Raw genomic sequence first — 11,796 nt, 5'->3', positions numbered from 1 at the left:
AAACTTTTCTATCTGAGGAGGGTTAGGGAAAAAGGCACTCACAAACTCTCTTGATAGTTTCCTTCTTGATTCTCTCTTCTTTATTCTCTTTCACCATTTCATGTTGTTTCACGGCTTTTATACCCCGGCAGAATCTTCCAGGCAGTACAAGAGTCAAAACAGTTGCATTCCATTTCTGAAGTGAATGATTATTGGTAAACAAACAAACAAACACGTTTTTCATCTCCCTCACATGATTAAACATTTTGTATATTACAGGTGAAAAATAAATTATCCCAAGAACCCACATGCATTCATACCCTAGCAACTTGTTGTAGATTAATCACGTGGCAAGCAAGGTGTTCTTGTCAGGTCTTTCACTGGCAGGCTGCATTCTGCAGTTACAAAGAGAGGGCCAATTACTTTATTACTTCTCTTGAAAGGAATCTTAAAGAAATCACAAACCTAAGCTTCTTTATATGAAAAAGAATCAGTCAGTTCTACTTAAATCTTTAGGATACATATCCATTTATTAATAGTTTTTTATTATTATTATTTTTTCTTTCAAAGTTTATTAAATTATAAAAGTTTCCATTTCCGCCCCTCCTCCCAACACCCTCCCACTCCCCCCACTCCCTCTCCTCCTCCCTCTCCATCCCTAAGAGCAGTCAGGGTTTCCTGCCCTGTGGGAAGTTCAGCAGGAGATTGAGGACATAAATGGGTATAAAGAATTAATCATCACCTTTGGTCATCAACCAAGTCTAGCAAGAAAAGTACATCAGCCAATAATAATTGGGTTGCCTTGTTCTTGTTCCCTGACCTTAAAGAGTTTCACATTCAACTATGTTCCCTTCTAAGACTTTAGATTGTCTTCTTGGGTTTTTCACCTCAAAGTTACTTAACAAAAACATCTTAGTCTAGCTTTGCTATTTCCACAGCTTTGTTTCAGCTGTGATGCACTCCAAGACCCGTGAACACATCTCCCAACATTTAGGTTAAAAGAATTTAAACTAGCTATTGGGATTTGATTGTCAATTGTCATAAACTTGAGGTCCAATCCATGCAGCTCCTTAGGTGAGACTCACAGACCTTGGCTGTGAAACATCCTTGTATTTATTTTTATTCATCAAAACTCTGTATAAGCCATTGTTATTATTATCAAAGTAGACAGTACAGCTTAGGGAAAAGTCATTGTCTTGACAATCCACAGGTAAAAATGCCCAGTAGAACGAGATGTTTCCAAGAGATAAACACACTTGCAGGCAGTGGGGATCTCCCCACGTCCACTCACGCTATACTAGATACCAGAGAAAGGGAGCCACAGCAAACAGGTGGGGTCTGCAGTCCCGTGGCCTTGCCTAAAGGAGATTGGCCCATCAGGGGGTTCCCTTCTGCTGGGCTGACACCTGGAACTTCAACTGCAACTCGTTGCTCCTGTGGTATAATCCACGGCAGTCATGATTGAAACAAATGTGTGACATAATACAAGCATGCTAATTAAAAGTGCATGCCCACAAAACTACAAAATACATTTCACAAAAAGGAATTAAAACACATGTCAAGTACATTCTTATGGCTGCCTCTGAAGGAAAATAGGATGAGATGTGGATATAATAGCTCGATTATGCAGACCAGTGTCTATAAAGTGCTGTAAGCAGATGAATTTAATTAACTCTTTCTCTATATCCCAGTAGTTATTTGGAGATAGCTGGTGTTAATCTGGCCAAAGGCCACATCTGTTTTCACACAGGCCCAACTTATCATTATTTATTCTGTTTTGTTGTTGGGTTTTGTTGTTATTGTTGTTTGTTTCCCAAGTTAGGGTTTCTCTGTATAGCTTTGGCTATCCTGGAACTCACACTGTAGACCAAGTTGGCCTTGAACTCACAGAGATCCACCTGCCTCTACCTCCCTAATGCTGGGATTAAAGTTGTGTGCCACCACTGCCCAGCCCAACTCAGTATCATTTTAGAAAATACTTGTTGACTGAAAACCAAGTTAGTAGACACTACACTTGTGTCTTAGGGTTTGTATTGTTGCAAAGAGACACCATGACCATGGCAACTCTTATAAAGGAAAACATTTAATTGGGGCTGGCTTACAGTTCAGAGACTTAGTCTACTATCATCATGGCAAGAATCATACAGGCATACAGGCAGACACAGTGCTGGAGCAGGAGACTGTACCACACTGGCTGTTGTTTGAGCATATAAGACTTCAAGCCCACCCCAACAGTATTTCCTTCAACAAGACTACACCTCCTAATAGTGCCACCCCCTATGGGCCAAGCATTCAAACACATGAGTCTATGGGACCATACCTAGTCAAAACACTACAACTTGGGTCCTTAAAAATAAGCAGAATTTTATTTCGTGTGGATGAGGTTATGTGCCCAGCATTTGTAAGGCTCTGGATTTGATCTACAGAAAATTTGACATGGAGAAAGAAACTCTTTAGGAATTCTTTCACTATGAATTCTCACAATAACCCAGCTTGCTTAAACCCAAGGAGGAGTTTATATAAAGGTCATCTGGAAGTCAATTATGGAATAAGAAAGCTGAAGAAGTTTCGGCCAGGACTTAGCCAGAGATGAATTGTCTCTTCACAGCTATTATACTGCTTAAGTTCAAATTTCAGGATCAGAAAGCCAACTGACCTGGCTTGGCCAGAGCTAGAAAAGAGGGGGCTGAACTCACTTGTATGGAACATACGTGGACTAAAAGGCACATGGCTCACTGGGTATGGGTACCACAGTAAATAAGACGGATGCTCAAGAATAAAGGAGGCAGGAATCCTGAAGACCTAAAGGCTGAAGCACCACACACATTGGATAAAGGGTGGGAGATGGAGGCTGCTGTGACACCTTGGGGAGGCAGTGTGACTGGGATATGTGTACCATGTGATGTGATGCACTTTGAACTTAAAGGGCTCAGAACACCGTGCTCTAAAAGGAAATCCTAGAAACAGCTTTTCTTTGACCTCATCCCCCACAAAACGAGCTGTGTAAACTTTACCTCCTCTTCTCCACATCAGATCAATACAGAAAGCAGAACACCTTCTTCTCAAAGCCAACCCTAAAACCCAGAACTAGAACCATTGCTCAGCCTGGGAGGAAAAGACACAGCAATCAAACCACGAGGGGCTCCGCTGGATTCCCTAATGAGTCACTTTAGCTCACTCTCTGCATATACATCCCCTTTCTACACAGCTGTCCAAGATTCACTGATCCCGAGCAAACTCTTGATAGTTGATCCTGTGTTTTTGAGTGTTCAGTCTGAAGGCTCCTATGTCACATACAACTATAATCATCAAATGACATTTTTATGCCTTTCTCTTGCTAAACTGTCATCATTGGTTATAGGACTCTTGGCCATCATCCTTTGTGTGGCGGGGTAGAGGGGCAGAAAAGGGATCATCCCTTTTTTCTCCCCTCCACGGTAATGAATACCTGTAATTCCAGCACTGTGGAGGCAAAGGCAGGAGAATCAAGAGTCCAAGGTCAGCCGTGGATATACTCTGAGAACCTGTCTCAAAAGAGCACCTAGATTCTATCCAGGAGGCTGTGGGCAGCTCTGAATGTTCAAGTTCGCTTTTTTGAAATCTTTCTCTGGACCCTGCGGGGAAGATAGAGGGATAAAAGGTAAAAATGAATATTGTTCAAGTGGGAGACAATCATGCATTGTTAGAGATGAAGCTGGGACATATTCGAAGACAGTTGGGAGCCACTCTGGGAGATCGGAGGCCAGGAGCGTAGTTGGCAGCGTGCAAAATGCACGGATTTCTAGCTTTACTGCGCGGGGCTCATCGAGCAGTGGATACAGGTGGTACAACAGTGATACAGGCCGGTCGGGAGGAACAGAAGTTTACAACTGAGAGTCAATAATAAAGGATGACCTGAGACTCAAAATTAACTAGCAGTCGTGGGCAGGAACAACACCGTACTAAGTCAGAAGGCTTCAGAGCCTCCTGTTTGCTCACAGCCCCCTGCAGAGGCTTAAGTGAGACAGGAGGGAGAGTCACATCCAGGAGGGGTGAGTCACTCACAGAATGGGATGCCGAAGAGGCTGCCAGGGACAGGAACCACTGCCTAGGAAGCCTGCTGGCTGACCAGCCTCCCAGCTTAATTGTTGTGCTGCTAATTACAGCAATTGAAGCAATTATTTGGGAGCAATCAAGGCTCCCATGAAGGGGGCCACCATTCTTAGAAACCTGAAAACTTGTGGTAAAAGAGGCTGGAGCTTCATAAAAATAGTGGGAGCAGATGCTGTCTTTTCTCCATCAGGTGGGGGATACAGACACGTGCGTTGATTTTTTTTTTTTTTGGTAGTAAGAACTAGTTAATTCAGAAAATATGAAGCTGGAGAGGTGAAAGCCTTCCTTTTCTTGTTCTGACCTTCATTTCCCCTCTAACGGTACCCCTGGCTAGTCTGGTAAACATCTTCCCAAAATGTTTTCATATATTTGCATACATGTACGTGATACATATACACACAATTATAAAAACATATAATTATCACTAGAATGTAAGTCAACAAATATCCTTTCTGCCTTTTTTGAGGATCTTTATTATTTTAATCTTAATAATACAGACACCCCTTATTGTTAGTGGATATTGAACTCATTATAAAATGACTGCATTTCACTTTTCATTGACTGAACATTTCCTTTTTTCCATTTATAAATAGAGAAAAGTGTGTAATATTTAATCGTGTTCTGACAATAAAGCTAGCTTTGAATCAGAGGGCAGAGCTAGCCACTAGCTGAACAGAATTAACCTCAGATGTTTTGGAGGACTGAGGACAGATAGACAGGAAGTAGTAAGGTAGGGCTTAGAGAGGATCTCACTCCTTCTAAGAGGAGAGGAAGAGAGGAAGTAACTGGTGGCTTCACTGCTTCTCTGATCATTCGGGCTCTTACCCTGATATCTGACTCCTGATCTTTTTTTTTGATAAAGAATAATTAGATAATGCATCATCTGGTGTCCAACTTGGCACATAAAATCATGAGATAGCTGCTTGCCCCTGACTTTGCAGCCACCACAGCAAGCCACCTCTGGTTGGCATTTCTTCCCTTGCCCCAAACCCTCTGAGCAAGTTTGAGATTTTCCAATTTTCCAACATCCTCCAGCTGCTGCCCAAACTGCAGGGGCCCCAAACTCTGCAGGTGCTTGGGCTTCAAATGTGATGGGGGCGGGGAAGGATTATCAGCCCAATGCTAATTGACTCTGCCTTCAGGCAGGCAGTGTCCTTACTTCCCAAAGCACGTGCTTCTTCTGCTCATTCCTGTGTTTGCTTTTCAGGCACCTAACTCCTCCTCAGCGCGGGCTGTGGTCTTCCCCTGGTCTCCCTTTTCAGGGCCGTTAAAAACAGACATGTGGCTTTCCGGTCTTCCTTTCCTGTCTCCTCTCTGGGGGTCTGGAAAATCATCCGAGAGCATTGTATCCATTAAACCTGGGTTTTTTCTAATTCGATTTGATTTGGTCTGATTCGGATTATGACATCGGCTTATCGGGGTACAGAAACCTCCAGGGCATACGCTATACCGCCTTATAAAAGGAAAGCCCTTCTCACCCTCTCTCTTCCTTCTGCTCTAGCTCAAAGGAGCCGCCTCTGAACCTCCCTCAATAGACCCCCATGTGAGCTGTGTTGCATGGTGTGGTTTTTGTGATGCCCCTTGGCTACAACTGCCAACGTTGCCTTCAGCTGTTAAGCTATTCCACTGGTACCAAGACTCAATAGGCTCTCCTGGCATTCTGCCAGCCCACCGACAGTCTGAGGCACACCAGGACCCTGTATATAGTCTACCTACAACAGGCTCAATTTTCAGGGTCCTACAAACCTTCCACTGAGTCAGTGGATTCTGTATTCTTCTTTCACACATTCACATAGAGAAATTCATGAACTCTTGAGTTATTTCATAGTCCTCTGGTATCTAGTTGATCTTGGAGGGCAAGGGACAAAATATTATTCCTTTTAGTCCCTCCATCCACATTAGTACTGGCTTCCAGGAATGATTATTGAACACCCAGAAGATTATACCAGTATATAACAGTTATACCAGTATAGCCATCTGGGATTTTTAACAACTGTAGGACATTCAGATAAAGGTTGAACAAAATTAACTGCTTCTAAATAAATCTCAACTTTGTTAAGATTCAACTTTTGAAGTAGTTACTTTGATTAAATTTAATAAGCTCCCCACCACCACCACCAATAATAAGTTTCTCCACCCATGCAGTAAAGCAGATCAAGCTGAACTGAAAAGTGTAACAACAGGTATATTTGAGCAGAACAACTCCTGGCAGGTTCTCAGATCCCAGGCCAGAGAAGTTGTGCTCCCAAACAAAAGTGGGGAGATTTTAGGGGTTGTAGGTGAGGGATGATGTCATGTCTGCCACAAGCTGGGTTTGTGCCCAAGTATGGACAAAAACTGAGCGCTTAGGTGGGGACTTTGGTGGCTGCCAACTTCAGGAGGGGAAGCTGCAGGAGCTGCCAAGAATGTGGCATTGGCCTTTGGGGCCTTTCCTTTGAATGGGGCTTCCCAGATTCCATAAGCGGGAATTTCAAATCAACAAAAGTGACAGGCTGTTTGTCTTTGAAGATAGATGTTACAAATGTTTCCAAAGAGCAGAGTAAATAATAACAGAACACTGTTAATTTAAATAGAGGTTCATTTGAACTTTAACACTAAGAACCTTTGATCATCATCCACCTATCATCTCTGAATCTTTCCTTTTGCATACATTATGTAGCTTAGATCTTCTGTGGCTTACTTAGGCTTTCTTCAAAGTTAAAAAAAAAAATATCCACTGTGTGTGTGTGTGCCACATGTATGCAAGTGCCCAGGGAGGCCAGAAGAGTGCATCAGATCTGCTGGAGTGGGGACCAAACTCATCCTCAGCAAGAGCAGGCAGTGTCCCTAATCACCCAGGCACCTACCAGGCCCTTGTTCAGTTTCTAACTTTTTCTGTGTCTTTTTAATTTTGAAAAAAAAAATCTAGTGATCTTTTTTCTCTCTTTTTTTGGTTTTTTGAGACAGGGTTTCTCTGTAGCTTTGGAGCCTGTCCTGGAACCAGCTCTTGTAGACCAGGCTGGTTTCAAACTCACAGAGATCCACCTGTCTCCGCCTCCCAAGTGCTGGGATTAAGGGCTTGCGCCACCACCGCCTGGCCAAAAAGTTTAGTGATCTTAATTCAGCTTAAAGATATCTTTATTTCTATATCCTTTTAATATTTCCTTCTTTTATTTATTGGTTCCTTTTTGTTTTATTTTCTTAACATCATGAGGCACGGTAACACTAAGAAACAGATTTACCACCTTATTGGAAAAGAGTTAAATCCAAATTACGCACACAGCATAACCTAATGAAATTATTTTAGCTGTATACATATGTTAACCTGTGAAACGTAATAAGCTCCCAAGCAAACTTCACAGAAAACAAAAGATAGCCAAAAGTCCCTTGTGTTCAGCACAGTCCAGAGAATGCTCTACCATACATAGATGTACCTTTGGTTTGAATGGGTGAGTTTACTAGACATAGAAAGCAAGTAGCAGGTGGCTAGTAAAACATCTTTAAATCGATGCTAATCCACTTAGGAAGCCCTGTTTAACCGCCATGCTGAAGTTACAAGCACGTGAGCGTTGCCCACTGTCCTGTGTTGGGAATTTGAACTGGTGAGAATGGTCTCTTTCTCCTGAGAGTGAAAAGGGAGGCAGCACTTGATTTTGAAGTCACTCCTCTGCTATCTGTTTTATTATTTGTTTGTTTGTGGCAGCCAGCACCTGTGGTCAAGAAGGATCAGGCTAACAGAAGTGTTTGTCTTTCCCCACTCTCACTTGAGATTCTCCCTGGCTAGATATGGGACTGCCTCAAGGTGCAATCAGTTAGTATGTGCCTGTAAGATGAGGCAGGAAACCGGAATAGCTCAGTGAATGCCCTCCTACCTACAGAGTGAACACGCTGTGATGTAATACAGCATTATGGTTAGTATGTTCCTCCAGAGGCCATGGTTGTTACTCCTCAGGCCTAAATTTAAACCAATCTCAAGTGCAGAAAAACATAGGCATTGTTTTTCTCTCTCAGGTCATAATGTCTTTTACTAACGCGTGTTTCCTTTCTAAGGTCGGAGTCAAACTGATACTGCCAAGGGTCTTCTTACCCCACCAGAGGACAAACAGAAGGCAAACCGGGACATCTTCCAAATCTCCTTTGCTCTCTTCTCCAGCGCCTCAGTGGGGGAATTTCCCCTCATCGCTTTTTCCTCCCTGTGCATAACCACAAGGAAAGGAAAAGCTTGTTGGACTATCGACGACTCGCCTCAGGTCGGCTCTAATTCAAGAGTCAGGATGCACTAGGCTCACAATCACACGAAATTTCAACTGGGCCAGTGGCCTCTGAGTTCTTGTTGCGTGGACTCAAAGAATGAAATTCAGACCACGGTTGGTGAGTGTTAGGGAGAAGTGTTTTTAGATTCCAGATCTGACTCTCCTCAGGAGGCCCACAGGAAGCTGGCTTGGCGTACAAGTCCCAGCTAAGAGACTCCAAGCTATCAGGGGCTACTGATGACATGCCTGAAAAGATGGGAACACATTAACCGAGTAAGTCTCATTCCTACTTACCTCACACCCACAAGGCCACACGTTCCTTCCTAGGAGTGCCAAGCCTTATTTCCCTGCTGCCTGACCACAAGGGTCCTGCTATGAACTGTTCATCAGTCATCTTGCATAGAAACCTGTAAGAGGTGACACCCAGTCTGCCTCGGGTCAGAAGTCTCCTCAGATCCCGTTGTCATGGTGCTGTCCATGTCATGAGTAACTCTTCTAATAAATTTCTTATACCAAAGAACAGTCCATCACAGTGACCCAACCTAACTCCAAACCCAAGAACTTTCAAGTTTACCTTAGACTTATAGGTGGGATCTTAGGGGGTTGGGAAGGACTCCAGGTGAGACCCCAGGAAAGAGAAATCGTTGAGGTACTAATCTTGGGGCTTATTAAAGAAAGGATTTATGGCAGAGACTGGAGAGAGGCATGGGAAGGGAGCTGAGACGATTAGGGCAGTTTGCCCACCAAAGTGTCCTGGTGCCTCTTCTCAGTTTTGAATACATCCTCACGGATAGCTTCTAGAAGGGTGAGAGATAAAAAGGAACTTAGCATCTGAACACTCTCTGGCATCCTAGCTTCCAGCAAGGTCATTATCAGAAGTGATGCTCTACGGTCTCTGTCCTACCTGACCAGTTTCCGTCTCCTATTCTAATCAATAGGAGGGAATCTTCCGAGACTGGCCACCTGCCTTAGTTTGCTTCTGCTGCTGTGATAAACATCAAGACCAAAAGCAAGTGAGGAGGAAAGGGGCTCTGTTGGCTGAATCTACAGTCCATCACGGAGGGAAGTCAGAGCAGGAGCTGAAGCAGGCGTGCAGCTCCCTGGTTTGTTCAGCTACTTTTCTTACACAGCCCAGGCTCACCTACCTAGGAATGACACCTCCACAGTGAGCTGGACCCTCCCACATCAATTAGCAACCAAAAAAAAAAAAAAAAATACCCCAAAGACAAGTCCACAGGTCAATTTGATGGAGGCTAGGTTTCAGTTTCTGTTCTATCTTTATCAGTATGTCTAGGTTTGTATCAAGCTGACAATAAAACACTGAACAGCACACACATACACACCCAGACCTGTTCTCTGACATCCAGTACACTTTTTTAGAGACATGTCAGGGTTGTGGTATGATTGAGTTGTTTATCTGCTTGGTGGACGAGCAATACTTCACAGTATGTGCCACAGAGGGTTTGAGCATTCACTGATAAAGGACAAGAACATCATTTCCTGCTGTTGACCTAAGGCCTCATTTCACAAAGAAGAAATGCATAAGTAATTAATGGCTGGGTCATATCAGATAATCATATGATTAATTTTTAAAGGAACTTCTCATTTCTTTTCCAGAGTCTGTTCCATTTTACATCCTCACCGACCAATTATGTGGGTGACTCAGTTTCTTGGCATCTTTGCCAAGATGTGTGTGTGTGTGTGTGTATACTACCCATCCTGATGAGTGTGTCACAATATTTTATCTTGCCTCTAATTTGACTTTACTTGAATGGCTAATGAGTATCTTTTCATATGCTTGTTTGTCATCTATATGACCTCTTCAAAGGAATGTCTGTTTGTGTCTTCTAGTCTTTTCTAATCAAATTGCCCTTGTTCCTTATTTTTCTTTCCATTGGATTTGAGAGTTCTGTGGATAGCCCAGATATTGTTCCTTGTCAGACACACTTCTCTCTTAGTCGATGGCTTGTCTCTTCATCCTCTTAAATGGTTTACTGTGCAAATGTGGCTAATTCTAATGTGTCCAACTTGTCATTTATTCCATGGTTTGTATTTCTGATGCCTGCGGAAGGTTTATTTGTTTATTGGGGGATTATCAGTGCAAGTGGAGTACCTGGGAGGAAAGAGGATGTACCAAAGAGGCATGTGTCTCTCACTCTAGCATCTAGACTACTGAAACAAGGTACACCCCACCCCATCCCAGGAAGTGGAACTGGAATTTCCCCTGGGAACATCCTGCTGGGAGAAGGAAAATATTGAAACCTGGTGCCAGTTTGAGGGCTTCCATCTGCTGGGAAGACCATGATGGATGAGACCACACACAACTCAACTGCCTAATTATGCATTCAAATGCCTTCTATTTAATCCTCACACTGGGATCCACAAGATGGACTGGGGTGTGTGGGGGTGTGGGTGTCACTGCATCTCTTTTGACCTCTTTCCTGTGTGACCCCATTGGCTAAGTCTCCTTTCCACTATTAATTTGGCTCTTTTATTGGCTTATCAAGGATGGATGAGCAATCTTGATGTGTTGGAGCAGTCAAAGTCCAGTAGCTCCATGGCCTTGTACTTGCTGTGCTAGGCAAATGTTCTGCTGCCATGTGCTGGACCCACCCCATCTAGGACATTTTCACATCTCTGTATACTCTGAATGTCTCCTCCCAGTTTTCTCTGGAAGGCTGTATTATTTTACATCTAAACCCCACCATCAATTTCGAGCTATTATTTGTATAGGGAGTGAGTCTCAGGTTGAGCTTTTTCTTGTCTTTCTAGGCATACCCAGTCACTTCATCACCATTTGCTCAAAGAAATAACTGCCTTTTCTGCCCTGAATTACTTTTGTGCCTTTGTCAAAAACTTCTCCGGGCATTTTGTATGGTCCTTTTTCTCGGGCCACATTATAGAGATATAATTCACATACTAGTCATGTCATCTGTTAAAAATGTGCCTCTGGCGGTTGTTGTTGTAATAGGCTCAGAGTTGTGAGAACACACTAACCCTACTACAACGATTCGAGGGTACCCAAGACCAGTGGCTACAGGAAATTTGGGGGTATCTTTAAGTCAGAAAAGGCCTCTCCTCTTGTCTCAGGTAGGTTTGACTCTGGAGTTAGGGTGTCAGATGTTGACAGTCACACAAAATGTCTACTGAGTCAGTGGCTTCTAGGTTCTTGTGAAAATGTGAGGAGTGAAATTCATGGACCATAAAAGGCTTGGACTGGTTTCATTTTATTTTTATTTTTTTTTATTTGTTTTTTTTTTATTTTTGGTTTTTCAAGACAGAGTTTCTCTGTGTAACAGTCCTACCTGTCCTAGATGTCTAGAAGCTCTATAGACCCAACTGGCCTCAAACTTAAGAGATCTACCTGCCTCTGCCTCCCGAGTGCTGGGATCAAAGGTGTATGCCACCACGCCCAGCTATGGGTAAGTTTTATAAGGAGTTTATTAGTTCATTACAGAGTCACAGGCTGGAGTTTAAGGGGTTCAGGGCGCCT

Source organism: Myodes glareolus, chromosome 5, assembly GCF_982192425.1.
Source record: "Myodes glareolus chromosome 5, mMyoGla1.1, whole genome shotgun sequence".
Taxonomy (NCBI): domain Eukaryota; kingdom Metazoa; phylum Chordata; class Mammalia; order Rodentia; family Cricetidae; genus Myodes; species Myodes glareolus.
Note: the sequence above shows the minus strand (reverse complement) of the source record.